Raw genomic sequence first — 27013 nt, 5'->3', positions numbered from 1 at the left:
GCAAAAATTAACATTTCAAAAGTAGGGACAACCCTCCCTTGCCTTTTTGGTGGTTGCTTAGCAACAACTTGTCTTTATCTTGGTCTGAGGTCTACTTTTTGCTCAGTGAAGGACATTGGAAAAGGTGCTAAAAGATAACAAGCCCCACACCCTGAAGGTTTTGCTTGGAATGTGGCCATTCACACCTTGACCTGCATCCCATGGCTGAATCTAATCACAATGAGGGAAGGCATCAAGTCCAAAGTCAATGGGATGAAATGTATGTGCTGTCTTCTGCCAAGAACAAACAATCTAACTACCCATGGTAGTTAACAATCAATGATTAGCTTCACTGTCATCACCACCATCATCACCATTAACTTCATCATCATAATCACCACCATCATCCCCATCACCATCATTATCATCACCACCTTAATCTCCAATATCACCATCATCCTAACCACCACCATTCTATCACCATCATCACCATCGTCACTATCACCTTCATGATCCCCAACACCATCATCACCATCACCATCACCATCACCATCTTCATCTTGTCACCATTTCCTCAGTGAAAGAAGATACCATAGTAGAAAGAAGGAACAAGGCTTGTCATCAGAGAAAATGCCCATTTTTTGAGGAACAGCTCTGCTTATTTATAGAGCTGGGGGTGGTTTGACAGTTATGACAGTTTAACAGTTTAATGGTTTGACAGTTGGCAAGGGGTGCTTCCTGATTGGTGGGTAAGGATCATGTGAGCCAGCAGGGCTAGTCTGAGTGTTGGGTAAGGATCATGTGAGCCAGCAGGGCTAGTCTGATTGGTGGGTAAGGATCATGTGAGCCAGCAGGGCTAGTCTGATTGGTGGGTAAGGATCATGTGAGTCATCAGGGCTAGTCTGATTGGTGGGTATGGATCATGTGAGCCAGCAGGACTCACCATTGGACGGCTCTTCTTGGGGGATGAGGAAGTTAGTCTTTGGAGCTGGGGCGACTCCCAACATTAGTAACCGCTCTTTTTCTCTAAATCACATTCATTTCCAAGGGTAGCTTTTCTGATAATCACCTCCATTCCTTAACCGTTGTCTCAAATGCCACCATTTTTCACAAATCCTGGGCACTTGATTATTTCCTCTGGCACTCCGTGTGGCTTAGATCATATGTCCCTGTCCTATATTAGATTTGTGACTGAGTTTTAATTTGCCTCCACTCACTGGTGAGCTTTTAAAGGTAGAATTGACTGCTCACTCATCTTTTCGAACCCTGCATGCACATCTTAAATCCTAAATTCTCTGTTCAAAACAGTAACATGTTTTGAACAGTGAATTTAGGATTTAAGGTGGAAAAGTCAGAGTTTGTCTTTTTACCTATGGAGTGGAAAATGGGGATTTTAAACAGCAAGTGTGGTTCATGCTGCTTATGAACACAGCTATGCTTCCTTCAGCTTCTTATCTTTTCCTCCCCCACCAATAAATACTTAAAATCTTTAAAAACATTCTCCAATGATGCAAACCATGCCATCCAACCATATCACTGTGTGGACATGTATTTTACTACATGCAAATGTACAAAGGGCACTGCACTTGAGGCTATTAATACCCACACTCTTCTCTACTTCCTTTTAATTCCTGGTATTAATCTCATCTCCAGCATTGATCAAAAACACCTCACTTCAGCCAGCAGCCACCCAAACCCCATATGCTCATCATCAGAAGACAAATGGATGACCCTGTGTGCAACAGAGCAACTATGAGTGCTGGTGAGTTGCAAATACATGTAAGTGTATTTTTAACCATATTGAAATTCATAGCTACAAGATACCCAGAGACCACGAATGCAACATTGTACATAACTTCCTCTGTATAAATGCAAGCCCATCCCTCTTTCTTCAGGAATCAGCTCCTCTTTCATGCTGCCAGGTTCTACCTCTCCTAGGTCCCCTCAGAGACTCACCCACCTATGCTGCTGCCTATTTCCAACCAGGGGGATGTCAAAGCCGCTCCAGGAAGGCTCTTGTTGATGGTAGACCTGATAACTAGGTCAACAGGTAGTTCTAATCATGCACTGATAATGGAATAATACGCAGCTGGTGAGCAGTACAAACCCCATTGTTTGCTTTAATGGAAAGTTCATACTGCTCTTCAAGAGCAGAATGCTACTCTTGGGGATGCCTGAGAAGGTCCCTCCCCAGCTGGCCATGGTCATCCAGATCGGTGTGTGTCTGGGTGTGTGCAGGCCAAGCAGAACTGGGCTTAGGGTGAAGCCAAGCACAGGGTCAGATTCTGCCCTTGCCTACATTTTTGAGATTTTGTTCTTCCAAGATAATTGTTCATCCAATTTGATTTTTAGACTACTATATAATGGTATTGTTTATCTAGATGAGTGAGTTTTTGACACGCCTTTTACTTTGGGGCCTGGGCCTGGCTGCTCATCCCCACTGCCCCAGACCCTGCTGTCTTGTCCTGGCCTGAGTGCCAGGTGCGGCACTGAGTGTCCCTCACACCTTGTCTTGGGTCCATTAGTCACAGCAGTGTGTGGGAGACTATGGTTTAATGGGATCCCTGCACTGGGCATGCATTGAAGCCACCAGGGGTGGAGTCCTCACAGTTCTGACAGGGTGGGGGAAGGGATTGGAGCAGTAAAACAATAAGGGGTGTGGGGGGGTGCAAGGCCAGGCCCTTCAGCTGCTGGATGGGAGGATGAGGAGGTTCAGAATTGCTGCCCAAGACTGTCCCCCATCCAGCACACAGGCCTGCTGTGTTCGGCAGGTACAAAAATGGTCTTGAAAACATTAACTTGAACTTATCAGGAGCAATCCCACAATTAGAGAATCCAGATTGATATTTGATAAAGAGAGGATACAGAGATGGGGTGGCATCCTGGGTCAGCACCAGGGGGCGTTCAGCGGGGCCTGGGCTCTGGGGGACCCATGCCTACTCCTCAGCCCTTCGTCTCCTGGTCCTGAAACTCAGGCTGGCCTGGCTCCCTGTGGGGTGCAGCTCTGGGCTGGATGAACCCTCCATGAACAGGAAGGAGGAGGCAGGAGGGGCGTTTGGAGCAGGCCCCGGGGAGCCCAGCCAGGATCCTGGCTCTCCACCCTGGGGGAGCTCCCAGTCTCTGGGCCAGGGAGGAAAGTGGTACTGCTCACAAAATCGACATCAGTGACATTTGTGCCATGCCCTGTGACATTCCTTGTCCTCAGCATTGATCCCTGTGACCCTGTGGGGTGGGCCTTCCTGGTCCTCATTTTAGAGATGAGGAGGGGTGGGGAAGTTGATCCAGGTCCACTTCCCTGAGGAGGACTCAGAGCCCCACAGGGTGGCCCTTGGCCCCCGGGTGCTGCCCAGAACCTGTGCCAGGGACAGAGTCAACATGGGTTTCAGGCTCTGAGCTCAGACCTGTGGGTGTGGCCCCCGCAGGGTAGGGGATCCCAGTGTCCCCATCAGTTGTGCTCTGGAGGGTGAAGGGCATCAGAATCTGGTGCAGGGTGTCCTGGCCAGAGGGCACCCACTGTGCAGAGAGCAGGAGCAGTGTCCATCTCATGGTCGTGATGACCTGTGGTCTCCGCATAGCCTGGGGTGGCCGCATCTCTCTTCACATTATCAGCCCATCAGTTCATGTGCCCTGATGTCTAATTCACAACAGTTAAGAGGGTCGTGTTGTAAGTTCGCTGACTGACTATGTGGTGAGCAGATCCAAGTGAGCAGGAGCAGAGGACCAGAATATTACAGTGTCTTAAAGCAAAATAAACCCAGGGACAAACATAAAACCAGGTCCCCACTTGTGTCCACCCAGAGGATAAGGGAGGTTCTTCACTATCAAGTCATTGAGGGAATTGGCTTCTAGCCTCTGTCAATCTTATTTAAATTATTGTAGCTACAAGTCAGTAAAAATCACATTTCTTTTCAAAATTTAATAGTTCAAACTTTAATAAACACGCTCTGGGTCCCTGGGTCCTGAAGCACTTGGCTGACTGGCCAGCCCCTGGGACCTCTTTGGCCAGGACGTGGGCCAGGCTGCAAGCAGAGGGGCTTGACTTCCTCCTGGTCAGCTGGTGATTGTTGTCCTCTGAGGTGCTTGGAGCTAGTGTCCCTTCCAGAAGGACTGGCTCTCTTTTCTTGGAGCCTCGACTTCCAAAACAGCAAGGGGACTCAGGGTCCTGCACCCTCCATGAGCACCTAACTGTGTGGAGGAATGCACATGCGCGGAGGCAGGAATGCACGTGTGCACGCACATCTGAGGCTCACCCCTGCCCACGCAGCATGCCCACCTCATTTCCTGCCTGGGAGGCTGAAGTCTCAGGGTCTGATGTTTGAATCCCTATTTCATAGCTGCCTGGGAAAGGCCAGCACAACTGCAGAGTCACAGAGGCCCCATGACATGGTCCCCTGGCTGGAAAACCCCAGCTGCCCCTGCAGGCTGCTCCTCAGGGGAAGAGCTGAGCCTCTGTGGCTGGGGCTCTTCAGTGGCCTTCTCCCAGCATTGCCGCCCAAAGTACAGCTGCAGCCAGCGCTCACCCGTGTTTACTGTTAGACTCTGATACCTGCTCCCCATTCTGGTCTGGAGACCCAGTTTCCCTGGGTAAATGTTGGAACTGCAAACCTTCCTCTCCTCAAAACAAAATTGTTCTCCTGGTTAATGGGAAGGACTGAGAAAGAACTGAGAAGGAAATGAAGTTCCTCACCTGGGATTTCGAGGACTTTGGAGCAACCAAAGTCATTCTAGTGGCACATGGCCACGTGGAGTCCTCACATTTGGCTGGTATCATGTACAGTGAATGGAACTGACATTTTTTCTCATAACACCAAGGTCATATGCGTGTTTTAGGCCAAAACAGTAAGTTTGAGGGGCTGTTGCTGCAACCCCCATGAAATAGTGAACTGGAGGTCTAGTAGCCACCAACCTGTGTCACAGGCTCACACTGTAGGGTCCTCTGTCCCTTTAGCAACAAATTTAAAGTCAAGAAATCCGTATGTCCTTAATCACAGCCTCTAACATCTCAACCGTCTCCTAAACAAGAGTCAGTACCGCAGCAGGCAGCAGAGCCTCCAGGAGGTGTTCCAGGTGTCGCTGAGCAACGGTGACAAACCAAGGACTGTGAGCCAGACCTGCCACCGCTGGGGACTCTGGGGTCTTCTTCAGACTGGCTTGGAGAATTCACGGGAAGAGTGTCCACCCCAGGAGCCCAGACTTCCCTCCCGTGGCTTCCTGGGGATTATCCTGGAGCTAGCTTTCAGGTCTCTCCTGTAGGTCCTAGAATGTTCTAGAAGCCTGTGTCCCCACACTGTCTCCCCCTCCTTCCTCCCCGTAGCATTTACTAATTGTTAGCATTTTAAGCAACACTAATGACTTTTGCTATATCCATCATAATACCACATTACAATATAGAATGTTTACATTAATTCAAATTATCCCCAATACACCCACTTTGTTTAAATGTGTGTATTTTAAGAGAAAATGACATCTACACTGCAAATTACTCACCACTATCACTTTCTGTAAGAGGACAAGTATGACATAAAAGCAGCCTTGGCATAAAAGCGTTGTATTTTGATTATTTTAAATTTTGCATTTATTTTCTGATTGACAAATAATAATGGTACCTATTCATGGGGTCAGGGTGACAATTTGGCATGTGTATATTCTGTGCAATGATGGACTCAAGACCTGTAGGTCATCCATCACCAATTTATCCTGTGCTGTGATGAGGACTTTGGAAATCCCACCCTCCCAATGCTCTGACGGGTAGCATAGAGTGCTGCTAACTGTAAGCACTGTGGCGTCCAAGTTCAAGCTAAGTCTCTGTGCTGTTAACTCCTGTCTCCCTGTCTTTCCCTGACCCACAACCTTCCCAACCTGTAGAAACCACTGTTCTGCCCTGGGCTTCTATGACTCAGATTTCTCAGAGTCCAAGTAGGATTACAAGCAAGCAGTATTTGCCTCTGTGTCTGGTTTATTTCATGGAGCCTTATGATCCAAATTGCTGCAGATGATACGATTCTACTCTCCTTTATTGGTGACTAGTATTCTGTTGTGTATCTGTATCACGTTTCCCATCCATTCACCTGTTGGTGGACATTTAGGGGATTCCATTTGTTGGCTGTCCTGAATAGTGTCGCAGTAAACATGGGAATAGAAACATCTATTTGAGGTACTGACGGCGCATCCTTTGTATGGATGCCGACGAGTGGGATTGCTGGATCATGTGATAGTTATGTTTAAAATTTTTGAACATAGATTTTACTGTCTGCTTGAGGCTTCAGAGCAGAAATACCTGTTCTGTGGCTCAAATACCTCTGACTGCTTCCTCTCAGTATAAGGGAGGTGAGTGTCGGCAGGAGCACGCTGAGACTCGCCCATTGTGCATCTGAAAATAGCCACTTCATGGCTGCTCTCCTGATGTTACCAGCTTCAATTCAGGCACACAGAGAACCTTTTGCCTTACTGCTAGCAGCCTCAGGAGCAGCATTTCTTGCTTTGTTTCTGACATCACTGGATGCCCACGGGGTGAGCAGCATTAGCCCCACAAAATCAGTCATGATTGGTCAAAATGATCATAGGATCTCATCCCCCTGGGTAAGTGACCAGGGTAGGGATGGAGCACAGATCCTAGCTCTGGACACTGAGAAACATGGAGAGGCCCTCTGGGAGTTGTTGCAAGCTTTTTATTCCAGAATAAAAGCAAAGGCAATGGGAGGAAGACTGTGCTTTCTTTACTTCTACCCTCTTTAAGTCTGCACAGTAAGGAGGTGATGCCTGGAGTTCTGGCAGCCGTCATGGTACTCTGAGTAAGCACTGTGCTGAGGTTGGAGGGCTGGAAGGGTGGAGACAGCCTGGGACTTTGGTGACACCTCTGACTTTCTAAACCAATATGGAACTGACCTCCAACATCTTATTAAACAAACACCGAGAATTCCTATGGCTGCAGGACTTGCTTAGGAAATGACTGCCGTCCCATTTCATTCATTCCCTTAGACATTCATTCATCCATTCATAAAATACCTACTGATCTCCTACTCTGTCTAGATCCCCACCTGATGTTGAGATACAACAGCCCCAAGCCAGACATGATCTTTGCTATGGTCTGTAGAGGCTGTCATTGTACCTTCCTGCCCCCGCTTCTGATGTGGATGGTCCCTTTTTCCCGCGGAGAAGAAAGAAAGTGACAACTATTCACTGTGAAAAGGCCTGTCTTATTAGATTTAAACAGCTCCAGCTAAGAGGGGGCTCGGACAAGGATGGCACAGAATATAAGAAGTTTGAAAAGGAAAGGATAGGGCAGGATAGAAGCCGCAGCTGTGACCCTCGTCTCCTGACAGCTCCATTATAGCCTTGCTCCTTTTCCAGATGGGGCTTCAGAGGCAGGAGTCCCTCCCAAGGCTGGAATGTCCACCAGTGGGTGAAGGGGCACACAACAGTGAGCTACCTGTCAGGACCTGTGGATGGAGGCAACCAAACCTGCAGGCAGGTGATCACCCAGGACTCTCTGTGTGTCCAGAATCTGTTTCCACCATCAGGAGCAGTGTGGCCCAGAGGAACAACCATTTAAGAAGCTCTGCCTCTGTTTTTCATGATTGTTTGCTAGGACCAGCTGACCTTTTCTCTAGGCTTTGTTTCCTCTTGGGGAAGAGGGTGTGGAGTCTCCCCTCCTTTGGGGAAGAAAGGAAGTTATTGGCTGGGGCACTTCTCTGGGCTGTGCGAATGCAGAAAATTGAGGCTAAACAAGAAGGGACGTGGACAGAATTTCCAGACAGGGCTGCTGGTTTGTTTTGACAGTTTTGTGGTTTCCCATAACTGCCTGCTGCAGTGAATACCTGTATTTATGTTCAGATTGAACGGGCAGGACGGAGCCTGAGGAGCTGGCAATTCCTCTGCTGTAAATGGAGGACAGCACCGGGCACATCTCAGACTTGTAAAGGTGTCTGCATGGTGGATCAACAACACAAAGAATTTGGGGGAAATGTATCAGAAATGAGACCCATCCTAAATGAGAACTGCTGGGGATGAGAGGCTCCTATCATTTATCAGGTTAGTTAGAGAAGGAAACTAGGCTGCAGGGTTTGTTCTGCTCCTGCAGCGAGGCTGGTGAAATGAGAAGGGACGTCAGGGGAGTGCTGGGCAGGCTGCTTCTCTTTTCCTCCATCTTCTGATATTGCTGGGAGGATTCTACCAGCACAGGGCTAGAAATAAACATTGCACTCATTTAACATGGGAAACAAAAGCAAAGTTATGAGTCAAAGGTATTTTAGCCTCAGAACAATAACACAACACGATGGATCCAGTCAAATGCAACTGACTCCAACAGCAAGACATGAGTTTTATCTGCATGAATCACAGCCACCCTACAAATGGACCCTATGGTGTGCTGAGCTAGAGGGAGACAACTGGTAGACCAGATGCCCCTGCCTCTGGGTTTGTGTATTGAAACTGTCCTGGGCTTCTTTGTGGTCATTGGTGAACTGATGTGGATACAGATACTGTGAGATATTTCCAGAGTCCCCCAGTTAATCTACAAGGAGGCTAAAATTTCACTTATGTGCTAAGATTGGAACGCCTGCCAGCCACTGACTAGACCCACATGTGTGCTTTCGGGCAAATTTGGAGGCAATTTACTGAACATTAAAAGTACAATCGATAATGTTTCCACATGCACAATAGCACTTAGAGGAGCATCTGGGACTGAGCCACCTCACATCTGTCCAACCACCATTATTCAGATGTGATGGGCCCGACGGGCCTGTGGACATGGCCACATGTCAAATCCGGGTGGAAATTAAGTCAGAATTTTTCCCAAGAGAGATTTCTGCATAGATAATGGCTCAGATAACATAGTGTGGTTCTAGAAGGCACACAGAATGGAAATGAGAACGTGTAAAGTTAAAGAAAAATGGTTTTCAGTTCACAAAGACCCCACCCGCCCCCCTGGAGAGCCCATTCCCTTATCCAGGGCCACTTCCCCTGGAACTTGAGACACTTCTCAATTTGTCTGTGACCAATGAAGTTTGAGTTTCTCTAGAAGGGATTCCCCGCCCCCCCAGGCAACTTGAGAGCATCAGAAGGTGAAGTCAGGCAAATTATTCTGGGAAGTGATAGATCTTCTGGTGGTTCTCTAAAGCTAAAAATAAATGTAAAACTCTGTAGCATGCGTTCTTTTGATTTCGGACTTCATTGTAGACCAGTGTTTTCCTTCTGCAACCACTTACCAAGTGATTACCTAAGGAGGCTGCAGGTGGAAGACCCCGTTAGCCTCCCAAGACAGAGATGTTATGACATGTCCCTAAGGGAGGGAACTGGAAGATCTTGGCTACCTCAGTATCCAGCTTCCCGATCTTCTCAGTCCCTAAGACTCAGGTCCACAATGGCAGACTCTCCATGGGGCCCACATTGATGCTTCCAGAAGCCCAAGGAAAGAAACTAATGTTGTTGGGAGGCCGAGAATGCAGAGCTGCTGCTGAGGATTTGGGAAGTGTCCCAAAGTGCCACCCAGTGGGGACAGGTGAGTGGCAGCCTGCTACAGGTAGACTATGACACCCAGAGGCAGCTCTCCATTTCACCCTAATAATTCGAGTCTATTATAAATGCAGTATTCAATGAAAGAAAGCATCGCGGCCTATGCTTTATGGTTTCCCTTAAGTAAATATATTTAAAAGGAAACTTTCTTTCACTACCAGAAAAAGCAAACTTAGTATCTCACAGAAGCAACCCATCCCAGAAAATTATTAAATATCTCCCTCAGATAATACTAAACCCTATTCAGATCTAGTTGCCTGCGGAAGGCCTCAGCCTGTGACCTGCTTTCCCTTTGCGGAATTGAAGATTTTCTAGTGGAAGAGAGGCTTTACAGAGGTAGCACTGGAATCAAAAGACTTTCTCCTTGGAGTCACAGGAGTCCTTGAAAGGGAGCTGCTAGGGAAATCGCCTAATGAGTCACTTTTTAAAAAGTCATGAACTGTGATAGCAACTGGAACTGCTCACACACTCCACAGCACTGCGAGGCCAGCATTTTATGGAACAGAGTGGATGTGGCTAGTCGAGACACTCCGTAATTAGTTCCTGAGCAATAAGGTGACTTGGGACAAGGTTCTCTCTGATAACTCATTCTTCTCTAATAAAGTCCCTTCTTTGTCAGACCTCAAATCAGGCTTCTTCAAGTGTTGGAGAATTGCTTTCAATCTCCAGATAATTGTATTATATAACATATCCTAAGACTCATTGCAAAAAAAAAAAAAAAGTCTTTTCAAAGCAGTGAATCTTGTGGGTTGAACTTACTGACTTTCTAATGAGTGTGATACAGTGGAAGTAATAGAACATCACTTCTGACATGGATATAAAAATACTGTGGTTTCTGTCTTGAGGGCTCATTCCTTCAGTTGCTCACTCTGAGGAAATCCGGATGCCGGGTTGTGAGCTGCACTGTGGAAAGAGCAAGAGTCTCTGAGCCCAAGGAGTTTTCCGGGCCATAGGCGATGGGGAACTGAGGTCCTCGGGGCAACAGCCTGTGGGAAAGGAGCCCACTGTAATACTGAGTGATTTTGGTGACCCTTCAGGTGAGATTTGACCCACAGTCAGTAGCATGGCTTTGCCTCCAGAGCCCTGAAGTCAGAAGAGCTCAAGAAAGCAGTCTGTATTTGATCACCTACCCAAGAAGCGGAATGCGTGCTATGTCAAGTTGCTAAAGCAAATAGGAAGGACAGTCACCCAAACACCGAACCCATGGCTTCTGAATGCCCAATGCAGGTCACTCACCTTTGACCTCACCTGCAGAGTTGCTTTTTTCATGTTTAATTTACATCTTCTTTTTTTCCCCTAAGATGAGATGCCGTTGTGGCTCAGTGGTAGAGTGCTTGCCTCACATGTGTGAAGCACTGGGTTCAATTCTCAACACCACATATAAATAAATAAAATAAAATAAAGGTCCATCAAAACTAAAAAATATTAAAAAACAAAACAAACAAACAAACAAAAAACAGGGACTTGCAGCATGTAGCTCTCTTGCAGTCTGTATGGCCGTCTTACTGACCGCAGTCAGTGTCCTCAGAGATACCTTGTGTCTCTTTATGTGACTGCGTTAACTTGGCAATTTATCACTGAAAATAATGTGCTTTTAAATTACTTTCATTTCTTATAAGATGCAAAGTCAATACTGTTGTTCGGAACCCCATTCCTTTTCTCTCATTGCTCCATTTCTCTCTTTCTTCCTATTAATCTTTCCCTGTGGTTGGATCCTGAAAGTAATCACAGGACATTGTGGGAAATTGAATTATAAAGCATTTTTTAAAATAGCACTTTTCTAAGTTTCCCCTGATAAAATGGCAGTGCTTTTAACTACTTGTTGATGACTCAGAAGTTTTCTCTTAGGACTACTCTTTGATGTGTTCTAGAAAGACTTGGTTATGGCAGGAGCCAGAAGATGAAGCTCAGTAGTGGAGCACTTGCCTCGCATGTGTGAGGCCCTGAAAGCTATACCTAGCACTGAAAAACAAAAACAGAGTCGATAATAGAATGAAGAACTTTAATAATTTTCAGCTTATGTAGCAGAGTTAAGAAGAAGTAACTACTTTTACAAATAAAAATGGGATCTACATATAAATGTGTATACACATACACACGAATGATCTTTAGTATGGAAATTGCATTTACCTCAAACATTAAGTATTAGCCAGTGGATGTGTGCAATTAACTTTGCTGTTTCCAAGACAGGCGTAGCATGACACATGTTTCCACAAGAGTCCTCGTAACTTAGTAGTGAATTAAGAACTAAAAAAAACCAAAATGAATGTTAAATCAGGAAAGATGATGACAATGACAAGAACTTTCATGGAGGTGTCTAGACAGTGACCATTCACAGCTTCCTGGGACCCAGCAGCAGATTCATCACCTGAACCCCTAACCTTCCCTTGCCCACAGGGTGGGTCACAGGGACACATGCTTCTCTCCATAGGACTCTTTGGGACAACCACAAGATTCCATTATTGTTCATTTGCCCCCTGTCTGTGCATGCCATCACTCCCTGCTCATGGGAGCAAGAGAAGGGCTGTTTTCCCTGTTCACATTCATTGGCTGCAAACCTGAGAAATGTGGTAGATGAGCTTGTGAGTGTTTCCTTGGAGATGACACGTATGTGGTTCCTGACCTCTCTCCTCCAAGGATGGCTCTGCTTATTCTCCCCTATATCCTAACAACAATTTAAAAGTCAATGCTCATAATGAGTAGTTTACTGAGTGGTTACCATGCACCAGGAATTCCTCTAAGAGCTTTGTATTTACACATTCCATTTTAACATGGAAATAGCCCTGCAAAGCAGTAATTCTGTTTCCCTCCAGATACTGACGAAGAAGCAGGGAAAATCTTCATGTCTCCTCATGCCACATGGCCAACAGGCCACAGAGGGACTCCTGAGCCCTGTTCACATATTTCCAGAAAGAAAATATAGCCCCTTCTCTCTTCTTGGAAGAAAACCTGACCTTGTACTTGGGCTTGGATGCTGGAGCAGACTGTCTATCACTCATTGATGTGCGATTTTGCCCCTTAGTTTATCACCTGTAAGTGAAGAATCATTGAGATAAGCTGTGAATACCTGTCACATAGTAAGGACAACATAATTGTCACCATCACAATCACCACTACCACCACTAGTATCATGATCATCACCATCACCATCATCATCACCACCACCATCATAACCATCACCATCATCACCACCACCATCATCACCACTACCATCACCATCATCATCACAACCATCATGATCATCACTACCACCACCATCATTGCCATCATTGTGTTTATTTTTCTCCTTCTCAGAGTTACTACAGTAAATTGTTCAAATGATACTGTCTTAATTCATGCTGCCATGACAAATCACTGTAGACTTGGTGGCTGAAATGATGAACACTTCTTTTCTTACAGTTCTGGAAGCTGGAAATACGAGGCCAGGCTGCCATCATGGTTCAGTCGTGGTGAGGGCTCTTTTCTAGGTGGCAAGCTTCTTCTTGCTGTGTCCTCCCATGGGGGAAAGAGGGTGAGCTGGCTCTCCACCTCTCCTTATGAAGGCTCTATGCTTATCAGGAAGGCTCCACCTGTTCACCTCCCATGTCCCCACTCCAAACCATCACAGTGGGGCCAGGACTCTAACAGATGATGGGGAGGACACAGCATTCAGCACTCTGCAGCCTCCTTCCTGGAGAAGAGTCTCCTACTTCCCTTATTTAACATTTCCACCACCACCCAGACTTCCTAATGGCCTTCTTGCTTTGTTTATATACATTTTTCTTGCTGTTAGATTTTCTCTGTCCCTCCTGTCAAGCACAAGCTCTAGAAGGCAGGGTTTTCATCTGTATCTGCATGTCTGGAACAGGGCCCCACACAGAGCAGGTTCTCCATCAACCTCTGGAGGGTTGGTTTGACACAATGCTAGGAGTTCACTCATGTCACTCACAGGCAGGCTTAGATGTGGCCCCTCACTGGACTTTGCCCAAGAGTCACTCCTTGCATGCAGTGAGCTCTGGGGCAGCCACTGGGTCCTGCTAAGAAATACTTTCTTCCTCCTGGCAGCAGATCCCTGGTACCATCAGCCTTCATTTGGCTTCATCCAGTAACCCGCAAATGACCATTTTACTACCAGCTATTAATTTTGCTGCCCACTTTACAGAGCTGTTAGAGGAAAATGCCTTGAGCAGAAAGATTTCCAACCCTGGGGCTCCAGGACCACAGTTAATTCAAGTGACAGGTTCACAGCCTGCCGTCTGGGTGACCTTACACTGATTTCTAGGAAGCAAGATGGTGGCTATAAGACCTTATGGAAATAACACTGGGTACTCTGAAGCCAAGGAAGGGGACTTCCCAGGTGGGAGGGGGCTTAGCACTTCTGGGCTTGATGGTGTGAAGAGTGTTGTGAAATGGAAACTTTGCCTCATGCCCACTGGGAAGGAGCACTCAAGAGGGGGTTTGAGGATCACATGATCTTGAACTTGAGGAGTGAGGAAGGTGGGGCCAGCCCCTGCTCTTTTAGCCCCCACCCCCCAGCTCCAACTATCTCCTCTGTACAGTCAGCCTCTCCCATTTGGCCTGCCATGTGGAGCTGGGCCAAGGACACAGCCTGTGCCTTCAGTCTCAGGGACTAGGCAAAGCTGGGAAGTAAGGAGTTGTAGGAGCATCGACCACTCATGGTGCTGCATCCTCACAGCCCTGAGAATGGTTGCAAATCCAATTAACTAGCAGTAATTCCAACCATTATTCATGCACGATTCCTAGTCAATTAATATGATCTGGGGTCAATACACATTTTGCCAAGTGTAAGAGGAAAAGATTTGATTGAGCCAAGAAATGAAGATTGTGGATGTTTAAACTAATTTAAGATAATCAACCCTTGGGAAAATTTGATTTGTTGGCACATAAATAATATTGAAATGATCATAACATAAAAACAGAAGGCAATAATGGTGTATGGTGTTCCTGCCTGCTCTACCCAATAGCATCACCAGGTCTCAGAAGCACCTGTCCAGCGTTAGTGCGAGTTGAGGCCAGGGTTCTGTGAGTCCCCAGCATGGGCATCTTGACACGTGGGCTGCAAATCCAACTTCAATCTCTTTCAATCTTGTTGTTTTTGTCTCCATGGGTTCAGATTTTAAACTCTGCTCTCTGGGGGATGCAGTTTAGGTGTCTTTATGATAAGGAGACATGCAGTTCATGAGCTGGAAGCCATATGTGGTTCTCTTATGGGGGAATCTGACATTGGATGCTTAGTACTTGATGTTTGTAATTGAGAGAAACTGCACTCTTTGTAAAAATATGTGGGTATAAAATCACTTGCCTATGATGAAAAATGGCCCTGACTTGGAAAGTGTCTTTTTGGACATAAACAAAAGAATTTCATAAGCCCATTCCCAATTGCCCCTTTCGTCATCAGTAGAGTCTGACAACTAGTTGACAACTTATCGCTTGTCTTATTATTATAAAACCTGAGAAGCCCCCAACTCCAACTGTATGGACCTTCAGCTTTTAGGAAATGAGCCCCCGTGCCTTCAGGTGTTATTCTGGTGGGAGGAGGAGGCAGGGGCTTCTCTCCAATCATTACCAAAATACAAAGGCCTGGGGATACAGCTCAGTGTTTAAGAGCCCCTGGTTCCACCCCCAGTGCCAACACAATCAAACAAAAAAGTATATTGACCTGAGTGACCTCTCTGCCTTGTCTTTGGGATCTTTGCCAGTGGTCCTTGTTTTTCCCATTTTCCAGACGAGGGCACTGAGGCTGGGAAAGTGCAAGGAAGTTCCCTGGTTTGAGGGCAAGTGAGTGGTAAGGTCAGGATTTATACCCAAACTTTCTAAATCCAGGCTGGAGATTTTTTTTAAAGAGAGAGTGAGAGAGGAGAGAGAGAGAGACAGAGAGAGAGAGAGAGAATTTTTAATATTTATTTATTTTTTTTTAGTTCTCGGCGGACACAACATCTTTGTTGGTATGTGGTGCTGAGGATCGAACCCGGGCCGCACGCATGCCAGGCGAGCGTGCTACCGCTTGAGCCACATCCCCAGCCCCAGGCTGGAGATCTTGAGCCTGAGGTTATCTAATGACTGGCTGCCATGTAGACTTAAGATGTCACCTCTTCCCTTTCCACCCAAGCACAGAGGATCAGAGAGTAGAAGATTAAAGACAATTAGTCAGCTTTTTCCTAGTGTATAAAGGATCAAAGCAATAAAATCATCATTCACATTATTACACATATGATTTTTTTCATATTTTTCCAACCTTACAAAGGTGTTCTTTTTGGTTCTTCAAACACGGTAAGAGATTAGTACCTAGATGTTTGGTTAGGTTTTCATTGTTGTAGCCAAGTTACCAGAGAAGACCAGTGGAAAAGAGAAAAGGTTTATCTTGGTTCGTGGTTTCAGAGTTTCAGTCCATGGTCAGCTGGCTCCATAGCTCTGGGCCCAGAGTGAGGCAGGATACCATGGCAGCTGGGCATGCTGGGGGAACACAGCTCAGGTTGTGGCCACTAGGAGGCAGACAAAGCTCTGCTCACCAGAGACAAAACACAAACCCAAAGGCATGTCCCCAGTGAACCACCTCCTCCAGCCACACCCTACTTGCCTACAGGTACCACTCAGTGAATCCATATCCATGGATTTGATTGGAGCTTTTATAATGTACTCATTTCACCTCTGAACAGTCTTGCACAAGAGCTTTAGGGAGAGGCCTCATATCCAAACTGTGACACTGGGTGACCTCATGGAGAACAACAGAACCTAAGTTTCCTCCAGAAGAAGAGTCAATAGTGTAGCTATTATGCCAGGCCTTGCTGGGACCTGCGGGGCAGAAGCACCACATTCTAACATCCTGCATGCATGGGAAGAATATCTCGGCCTTATACATATTTATATCAAACAGCAGAGTAAATATCACACCCCCCCTTCCCAGTTAACTTAACATGCCGACAAGTAAATGACCCATAAAGAAAAAGAAATGATTTTTCCTACCATGAAAGCTTTTATATTTGCAAACATTTCGATACCTAATAGAGCAGGTCATAAAGCGAGTTTGGTGCATTTTCTTGACAGAGGTTTTACAAGGTTTTAAAAGGACTTTGGGTAGTGTGTGGTGTTCAACGTTTTACTCTATTACGTTCTGACGCCTGTTTATTGTGTGAGCTACTCTATGTATCAGGGAATTTTCATAAATATTTGTTATGTTGGGGTGAAAACAAACCACTAATAAATCTCCCAGTCCATAACTGGGATGCGACGGCAATTATTCTTTTAAAGATGCCTGACATTTTTAAGAATGGGGCTTTGAGTTTGAGTCACACTGCAAGGCACAGTGCCTGGTACTCTGGTTGGAAGCGGTGTGAGCTGCAGGTCCAAACCCACCTTCCATCAGGGTTCAGTGCCAATGGGTCCAGTGGCAGGGGAGGGATTCTGCCCCTCAGCCTCCCAGAGTTGCAACCCCTTCCTCTTCTGGCTCCATTGTCCTGGGACTAAAGAGCCTCTGCTGGGTCCTTCAGGGTCATGGGGAGCAGAGAGAGCTGAGGATTGTGTGCATCGGCACAGCTGTAAGTGCTGCTCATGGTCTGCACATCCCAGGGGGCAAACCCCGTGACCTGTCTCTGTCAACTGTGGTGGACACCTGTGAACCAGGGAGGATGGGCACTGGGCTTGACCACCACAGGTCAGCTCATCTTGTCACGTCTAGCCACACTTTGGGAGAGTGCCCTGTGTTGAGAACTGAGGGCCCAGACACTTTCAATTGCAAACACGGCCACGTGTTTCTCCTGTTCACACTGGAAACCTACGGCCTGCATTCGCCTCTGTCCAGGGCCGTGTTCCTTCAAAACCGCTGTTCCAAGAACAAGGAAGATTGAAGCATTTCATGGTTTTCTAAAAGAAGTTCTGCCTCTGTGTGTAGGCAGAATGCTTCTTTTTCCCCCCTTCTATGGTTGGGGGAGGAATGGGGTGAGGAGTCCATGCATTGTTCATGGGGGGCACACGTAGGCTGTAACATTGCTCATGCTGAGGCCCATCTGAGAATTCAACCCAATGTTTTCTCAAAGCACAGAAGTTAATTCATTGTTAATTGGTTTTAGAGAAGGTTTGCCTAGAGCATTGGTTCAGAGAAACTTTGCTCCCAAAGTCGTTGAACCACTAATTTACACTCATAGCTGGGTTTGGGAGGGCTTGATTGCTGAGTGGGCAGCTGTTGGGTAGAACAGGAGGCTTCCAGAAAGTGTGACCTGCCTCTGCAGGTGGCATTATCTGGGTTGGAACAGGATTTTCCACGGATGTAGTCCAACCGACAGCACCTGACCTCCCTCCTCCCCAGCTCACCTTCAGCCGAGGCGTGGCATGGACATCCTTCCTTCCTGTCCTCCCCGTGTCTCTTTGAGCATTTCTTTTGTCTCTGCTCATGAATGTCAGACACTGAGCTAAGCACCAAGAAGACCAAGACAAATTATATGTGGTCTTGACCTCATGGGCAACATCAGCTAGGTTTCTCTTTTAAGGAAAGATGTTAAATATTTGACTTAAGACAAAAAGTGGGGGGCTATTGGCTGATGCAGCTAAGCCACTTGGGAGTGTGGTGGTTAGGGATGCAGGTACATTTGGATCCAGGGGCTTTTCCTTTTATGGTTTTGGTGTGTCCCTCCAGCTCACTTCCTGGAGTCACCTTTGTTCCCACACAGAGTGCACAGACAAAATGCACTCTGTCATGCACTTTGGGCAACACTGGGTTCACATTTTGCTTGTTAGGTTTTTTTTTTTTTGTTTTCTTTTGTGAGTTTCCACCAAGACCTGGGAGTCATCCTGATTGTAACCTGGTTGGTGTGCCAGGCTCTGCGCAGACCTGCCGGGAGTGGCAGTGGCTCTCGGTCCTCGGGCTCCCACGCTCACCCACAGACCACAATGCACAGGGCCACAGTCCAGCAGCACAGCCCTCCCAGGCTCAGTGCACCCTTCTGTTAACTGCACGAGAAATGCAGTCTTTACCTCAGCCAGGCCTGGATGGGGGTTCCATTTCTTCAGTTAAAGCCACTGGATACCCATGTAATTGAACGTGTTCAGTGTCCCCATCATTGTGGATATGCCCCTAGTTCCACATTCACAAAGCAGAATGCCACAGTCCCTGGGCTTCACGGGGAAAAATAGGACCCTAGGTGGTTTGGGCCCTTTTGTGGCCTGGTTTGCACACGTCTCATCCTGGGGCTCTCCTACAGGGAAGAGCGGCCAACAGGGCTTTTGCTTTGCTTGATGGCTTTTCCGTGGCTGCCCACATGCACAGGAGACCCCGAAGCCTCTCCAGGTGCCCTGGGGCGTCTGCAACCAGGGGTGACACAGGGGCACTGGGCAGGCACCCCTTGGCTTGTTCTGTCCTCCTCTGCTGCTTGCTTTGGGTGGATAAATATCTTCTCATCTCTCCCCTCCCGTGGTGTGGAGTGGTGACCAGGTGGCCGGCTTGTGCTCTCCAGTGGTCACCCAGGACTGCGCTGTCTGACCAGGAATTTGTCCTGCCTTCCTGGGGCCGCCCAGCTCCTGCTGGGGGAGTGGATGGCCCGGGAGGTCTGCTGTGAGACTCTCATCACTGAGACATGGTGTCCACACCACGTCCAGGGAAGGCCAGCTACACACCTCCATGCTGGCTCCTGGCAGAGGCCTCCCTTGTGAGGAGTGTGAAAAACATCAAAGCAAACCCTCCACTGCCTGGTGGTGAGACCAGGGACAGTTCCACCTGCTTTGACTTCCCTTACTCTTCAGAACTCCTAATCACCAACCTTGATTTTATTTATGGATTTATTTTTGGGTTTTTTTGGTCCTGGGGATTGATTCCTGGGGAGCTCTACCACTGAGCCACCTGCCCCAGGCAATTTTACTTTATTTGAAGGCAGGGTCTCACTCACTTGCAGAGGCTGGCCTCCAAGTTGCCATCCTCCTACCTCAGCTTCCTGAGTCACTGGGGTTACAGGCATGATCCGCCACACTCAGCAATAAATACCCCTTTTAATGATTCTTGTGAATTGGGGTGCTGCATGCCATCTCCATTATGAATGAATCCTTCTTTCAGACTGAACTGCAGGATATTCGTGAGTTTGCACTTCAGTCTTACATCATTAATTCAACATCTAGATATTAAATGTTTACGTTGTCTCACTTGAAGTTGGTTGGAAATGGATTCTGTTGGGGAGGCTGGGGAAGAGGATCACACCAGCTCACCGTGTGCAGTTTTATAACTTCACTTTCTTACCTGAGAGCTGACTCTGCTATGCTGAACATAGATTTCCATTCTCCAAATTCCATCTGGTCAGGGGACAGAACAAGGGCAATAATGACCACACACTGCAGGGACAGAACCCCTTCAGGACCACCTCAGAGGCTTCTTCATGTCACTGCTTACTCAACACTAGGAGGCATCTTTTAAATTACTGGTAGGGGAAGAGTGCCTGTTATTTGAGCAGTGTGCAACCTGTGTGGCTGAAGAGGGTGGCATTTCTAGTGCTTCCATGCTGAGCCTTACCTCATTATTACCTTCTGAGGGTAGTCCTCATGTTGGGACCTAGTGAGTGGCAAGGAGCGCTCCATTGACTGAAATGTCAGATGTTACCATTAATGGGCAGCAAACGAGACATTTCACCAACTGAGTTCAGATACCGACAAGTGATCAATGCAGGATTCCTCAGTGAGCTTTGAGACAGGCGGCAAGGTCCATGTGGACATTTCAAAGGTCATTCCTGATGACCAATGAGACACCCTTCCCTGCTGGAGGCCAAGAGAGAGCCAGGTGGGGCAGCAGAGCATGGGTGGTGGGTTCATGTGAACAGAGCTGGCGCCCCGGCTCCATCCCACCTCCAGCAGGAGGTGTGCAGAGGTACCAGCCCCAAGCCCAGGCCAGGAAAGGTAGCTTTGCCTGCAGCCCTGGGCACGTGTCCCTGCAGTGAGCTGGCTTAGTGAGCAGGTGCGGGCTGCGTACCGGGAAAGCCAGGGCAGCTGAGTGGCTGAGAGGAGGGCTGTGCCCAAGGAGCAGGACTGGACGGTGGCCCTATGCTGGGGACTGATGTGGCACAATGCATGCGACCCGCTGAGACTCCCCTAGAGATGGGGAACTCCGACCCAGGCATGTTGCAAAAGGAATGCTGCCCAAGGGAGTGGAGAAGCAGATCAGAGGACCCCATCTCCTTCTGGGGCAGAAGCTGAGAGGAAAGGGCAGGAGCAGGTCACAGAGACAAGTCCCCTCTGGTTCCAAGAGAACCTGGGTGGGTGGCCCAGAGAGGGCACAGGGCCAGGACAGGTCACCTGGGAAGTACAGAGATGACCTGCACTGAGGCAGCCTTGTGGGCAGGGACTGGGTGCCCCAGGACACATGGGAGGGACAGTTAGGGATAAACATCACCCTGCATTCAAGCTTGAAATCCACCTCCTCCAGGAAGTCTCCCGGGGCCGCCCATCCTCTCCATACTTCAGGTGTAGACCGTTTGGCTTACTGAGTTAAAATCAGCTGTTCAATTTTAATAATCACTGTACTGCATTGAGCCTGAAACACCATCAATTGTAAGTTACCATCTTATTTTATATCATAGGATCAGCAGTTACCTTTCTTTTTTTTTTTTTTTTTTTACGTTTGCCTAATTTCTCTCCTCAGTTACTGTGAATTCTTAGAGAACAAGAACCATGATTTATGTTTTTGTCAACACATGTTAACTCATAAATTCATGGATAAGGGATTATTTCAACTACAAGAAGGAAGCCTATTTGAAGGAAATACCAAACGTTCTGAGAAGTTTCCATCATTTCATTATGAAGATCCACTCTTCGTGAAAATAAATAAATGAAAAAAAAAAAAAAAACCCAGCATGAACTTGTGCATTTGAAAGAGGGGCAGTTACAATTTTGCAGATTGAAATAACTCAATCAATTTTGCTGTTTTGAAATTTTATTCATGCACACGCATGCACGCTCCCAGGATCTGGGGGCTGGAATTCCCCTGCTGTGGTCAGCACTGAGACCCAGGAGGCCTGGCCTTGTGGCCCCGGGTCTGGAGCTGGAGTCAGGGCTGTGGATTCTGCTGGAGTCAAGGGCCAGAGGAGCACCTTGCAGGGATTTTTTGGAGTGAATTGGATCGTGGCTCGGCTTTTTCTTGTTGGAATAGGATTCAGCTTAGCATCCAAAACGGTTTGGACCTGTGGCCACTCCTGTCCTCCTTCTGTCCTGTTGGTGTCTGAAGGAAAACCAGCTCACAATGATCAAAGAGGCCATTTGGGAGGAGGTGAGAGCCCCTCGTCTGCCCCACCTTCTGTGCTCCGTGAGATGCCAGCTCACTGAAGGCGCAGTGTTTTGTCTGAATGAAGAGCCGGGCACAAACGACATTCTAAACAGCGCAAGTTTAAACTTCTGATATGAATTCATTTAGATGGGTCATCTTCAGCCCTTAAAATAACTGTCTATCTTGTCTGTCCCACAGGGACCCTTCCTCCACGTTTATGACCTTAAATCAGAAAATCATGATGATCAAGGTATAAATATTTAGTTCCTGATTCCTTGTTTCATTTTCTTTATTCCTGAGTAGATCAGAGTTGGAAGGAAAGCCAGGGATTCTAAGGGAAGAGAAAAACCAAGAGCAAGCACAGAAGGAAAGGCCTGTGCGTTTGACCTGTTCTCCTCGACTGGCTTAATATCAGTCTCTGTTCAGTCTGATAAATACACAGGGACTCATAATGTGCTTTTCCCATCTCAAAGACCTGCTTATTGGCTGCACTCTGCACACCAGACATGGGGATCAACCAATAGGTCTAAACATGCTCACAGCACATGATAGTTAATAACCCAGACATAAATAAGTACGATCTTCATTTTCTGGATGGAATCCCAAACGGTTTGTGCCTGTGGTCTCTCTTGTCCTCCCATTCAGACAAAGGAGGGGTCTTGGCTGTTGAATCAAGGGATGCTCTTAGCCCAGCCATTCGAGGGACTCCTGCACCCCCTCCCCAGACTCATCTTGAGCACTTCCAAGCACAGTTTGCTGCACCCACCTCATAGAAAACAGTACCGCTGAAAAATAGGGATATTTGAAACGTATACAAGCTTTACACTCAGTCAGTTCACAATTTTCTGGACAAAGTTAAAAGAAAAACTACAAGAAAGATTGCTATTTCTCTTCTCTTTCCCTCCCTCCCTTCCTCCCTTCCTCCCTTCATTCCCTGATTATCCAAGAAAGAGAGAGAGCACAGAGACAGGAAGAACCCAAGGCAGGAATGGAGAACAGTGCTGAGCTATGCCTGTTCGCCCCTGTGGATTCTAAACTGGGCTTCTTTATTAAATTTCACAGCCTCCCTTTGTGTTTTCTGAAGCTGCACATTTTTACTCTGACGTTATTTTTTTCTCTCTTAATTGTGGTTTCTTTTGGTTTTACGGTGATTACTATCTTGTTCCCTAAGAAAAGAGAATAGAGTTAAGAGAAAAACCAGATGATTCAGCTGATGAGATCTCACACAAGGAGACCAATTGTGGCCATTCTGGAGGGTCAGGTGTGAGTGGCCAGTGGAGAACGCAGATGAAATGGGGTGAGTGGCGAGTGAGGCATTGTACAGCTGGGGCTGCACGTGGACTGGTAAGTTGGCGACAGCCATCTGGATGTTTGTCTCCCCTTTTTACTTTTTTAGGTGGATTTTTAAGACACTCTAGAAACTTTTCTCCTGTTCTTCCTGTGTTTAGTAGCAGCAAGGCAGGTGCCCGGAACTCGCAGAGTGGGCCTCCCTCACCATCATCTGGTGGTGCAAGCCGAGTCCTGGAGTAAGCAGCCCTCAACTCCCCCAGGAAGCCAGGAAACCAGAACCCTCTCAGTCAGTGCCACCCACAGGGATCCTGTGTCCTGGCCTCTCCCACCCCAGCTCCTAGCACGGGCAGGATGCAGGTGACGGTGATGACACAGAAGCCTCTGCCTCTCCTGTGTCCTGCTCCAGGGGTCCAGCAGATTGCCTGTGGTCCTGGGCACTTCCACGCTCCCTCCATGTCTTGTCGTGCAGTCCAGTGGTGATGGCTCAGCCCTCCTGGCTGCTCCTGGCCCAGGGCTGCAGAGGTTCCTTGCAATAAGGTCTCAGGGCTGCTTGTGGTCCTTGAACCTGGTTGAAGTAAGATTTTAACAGCCTCTCCCATGGGAGTACCCCAAGGAGGGAACCCAGGGTGTTCAGCTTGTTGCACGGGCCAATAAACTCCCTCAGGAAGATCAGCACCCATCTCACCCACAGGCACACCTTTGCCATAGACGATGCGTGGGAAAGCACACTGTGCACGTTGTGTGTGTGACATTTCTTCCTCTTGCCATCCTGGGACTCAGGGAGGAAATCCGCCCAGATGTGGGATGACAGCAGCCTCCACAGCTGAAGTTCAGTTGACGGGATCCTTACAGACGATCTGCGTCAGGGACATGTCATGCTGTGGATGTGACATCAGGGAGGTCCTGACCAGAGGAGCAATTGCCAGGTCATCTCAGAACTTTTGAGAGCTCAAAATAGAGAAATGTGTGGAGAATAATGTTAAATCCATCCAATTTGTGTTTTGATGCATTGGTCTCAGGTTCAAAAAAATTTAAAAGAAGGAAATTTAAAAAAAAAAAAAGAAAAGCCATGCTGGGATGGTATGTTGAAATCAATGACAGTTACCTTCAGTCCTTCTCTTGGCCACAGTGAAGTTTCCCCTTTTATTTGAGGTGACACTATGATAAAATCAAAATACAGATGTGGTCATTGCTGTAGGGAGCCCATTAATTATATTTTAAAACAGAATTTGCTGTCAATGTTCCCTGTGACAAAGTCCTTGTTAAACAGTACAGTACAAACACATCGCAGGGCACTAAGTCCTTTGGTATATTCACAGTTCTTTATCTTCAGAAAGCTGTGTGTGTGTGTGTGTGTGTGTGTGTGTGTATTTATAAATAAATAATAATCTATACATAATGCATATTTGTAAGTATGCATGGTAAATATAAACATTTATACATATAATATTCACTTTGGAAAGTAAGATTCATATTAATACACTTTAATTTTTTTAGTATATATTTTAATGATATAATAGTAACTGAGTGATGGTGAACTAGTAGACATTGTGATTATAGCTTTTTCTGAGCTATCTCACTAATTCCAAGCAATGATCCTTTGAACTCGAGGTTATGGTCATACCCATCTTACAGTGGAGAGAACTTGATCTGTCTCAGGTCACAGAACCAGGACTAGCCAGGGCAGGTGGGTCCGGGGCTCTCTGACTCTGTCATGCTCTTCACTGAGCCAGAGGAAACAGAAATGGTCAAATGGTCCCTCTACAGCAGGAGCTGGGGGCAGGGACCAGGGGGACGGTGTGGGTGTGGTCTGCCACAAGAAGGGTGTCTAAAGGAGACGCAGGGAAACAACTGGTCAGCCCTTCTCATCCTACGGAGGTAAATGCCTACCGAGCCTTCATAGGTAGTGGCCACAGGTTTGAAACAGGGCTTGGCAGAGACAGTAAGGACCCACCCGTTGCATTGGTCGCCCAGCAAAGGGAAACGAACTGTCGCCATTTGCAAGAGATACCACCATGGCAGAGAACTGATGTCATCAGAGTGCGGCGAAGGAGATAACTTCATTGAAACCTGCGGCTACAGCATCTAATAAATGTATAGGAGTAAACAATAACTCATCAGTCAAACAGAACAAGAAGTAACATGAGCAGCTTCAAAAAGCAAGGAAGAAAAGGAGTACAAACAATGCAGGACAGCCTAAATATTCAGGAGGACCTAGAGTCATCAGAAAAAATGGTCAAATAAAGAACTCAAGGAACACCTTAGACAGATGGAAAGGAACCTTAAAGAGGATACGAGACAGCAAATTCAAGCAGCGAAAGAACACATTGAGAATGAATTACATAAACAGATAAAAGAGGAAGTTAAGCATCTTTATCAGGAGATAGAGATTATAAAAAATAATCAAACAATAATTCTAGAAATGAAGGAAACGATAAACCAAATTAAAAACTCAATTGAGAGTATCACTAACAGAGTGGAGCAAGTAGAAGCCAGAACGTCAGATAATGAAGACAAAATATATCATCTTGAAAACAGTCTAGCCAACTCAGAAAGGCTGGTAAAAAATCACGAGAAAAACATCCAAGAGTTATGGGATAACATAAAAAAAAACAAACTTACGAGTCATCGGGATAGAAGAAGGTACAGAGATTCAAACCAAGGGAATGAGTAAACTGCTGAATGAAATAATTACAGAAAACTTTCCAGAAATAAAAAAGGAAACAGATATACAAATTGAAGAAGCATACAGGACACCGAGCACACAAAATCACAGTATACCAATGCCAAGACACATTGTTATGAAGATATCCAATATACAGAACAAAGAGAAAATATTAAAAGCTACAAGAGAAAGGAGGCAGATTACATTCAGGGGTAAACCAAAAAGGTTAATAACGGATTTTTCATCACAGACACTGAAAGCAAGAAGGTCATGGAACAATGTATTTCAAACACTGAAAGACAATGGATGCCAACCAAGAATTCTGTATCCAGCAAAATTAAGCTTCAGGTATGACAACGAAATAAAAATCTTTCATGATAAACAAAAGTTAAAAGAATTTGCAGCCAAAAAACCAGCATTGCAAAGCATTTTGAGCAAAACACTACACGAGGAAGAAATGAAAAACAATAACCAAAACCATCAGTAGGAAGTGCCTCGGTAAAGACAGACGGCGAGGGGAAAGATAATCATGGAGAAACAAACTAATTTTTTTAAAAAAAGGATGAAGAATCAAACATGGATAGAAGTACAAACCATATATCAATAGTAACTCTGAATGTTAATGGCTTAAACTCTCCAATAAAGCGACATAGGCTGGTATCATGGATTAAAAAAACAAATCCAACAATATGCTGCCTCCAGGAGACACATCTGACTGGAAAAGACATATATAGGCTGAAGGTGAAAGGATGGGAAAAAATATACCATGCACACGGTCCTCGTAAGCAAGCAGGGGTGGCCATCCTCATATCGAATAAAATCGACTTCAAGACTAAGTTAATCAAAAGGGATAAAGAAGGACATTATATACTGTTAAAAGGAACCATTCACCAACAAGACATAACAATTATCAATATTTATGCACCAAATAATGGTGCTGCAACATTCATAAAACAAATTCTCCTCAAGTTCAAGAATCAAATAGACCACAACACAATAATTATGGGTGACTTCAACACACCTCTCTCACCATTGGACAGATCCTCCAAACAAAAGTTGAATAAAGAGACTATAGAACTCAATATCACAATCAATAACCTAGACTTAACTGACATATATAGAATATATCAACCATCATCAAATGGATATACTTTTTTCTCAGCAGCACATGGATCCTTCTCAAAAATAGACCATATATTATGCCATAGGGCAACCCTCAGTAAATATAAAGGGGTGGAGATAATACCTTGCATTTTATCTGATCATAATGGAATGAAACTGGAAATCAATGATAAAAGAAGGAAGGAAAAATCCTACATCACATGGAAAATGAA

The sequence above is a fragment of the Spermophilus citellus genome (genome assembly GCF_964194105.1).
Source record: "Spermophilus citellus genome assembly, chromosome: 3".
Classification (NCBI taxonomy): Eukaryota; Metazoa; Chordata; class Mammalia; order Rodentia; family Sciuridae; genus Spermophilus; species Spermophilus citellus.
This window is presented reverse-complemented; position numbering follows the sequence as displayed.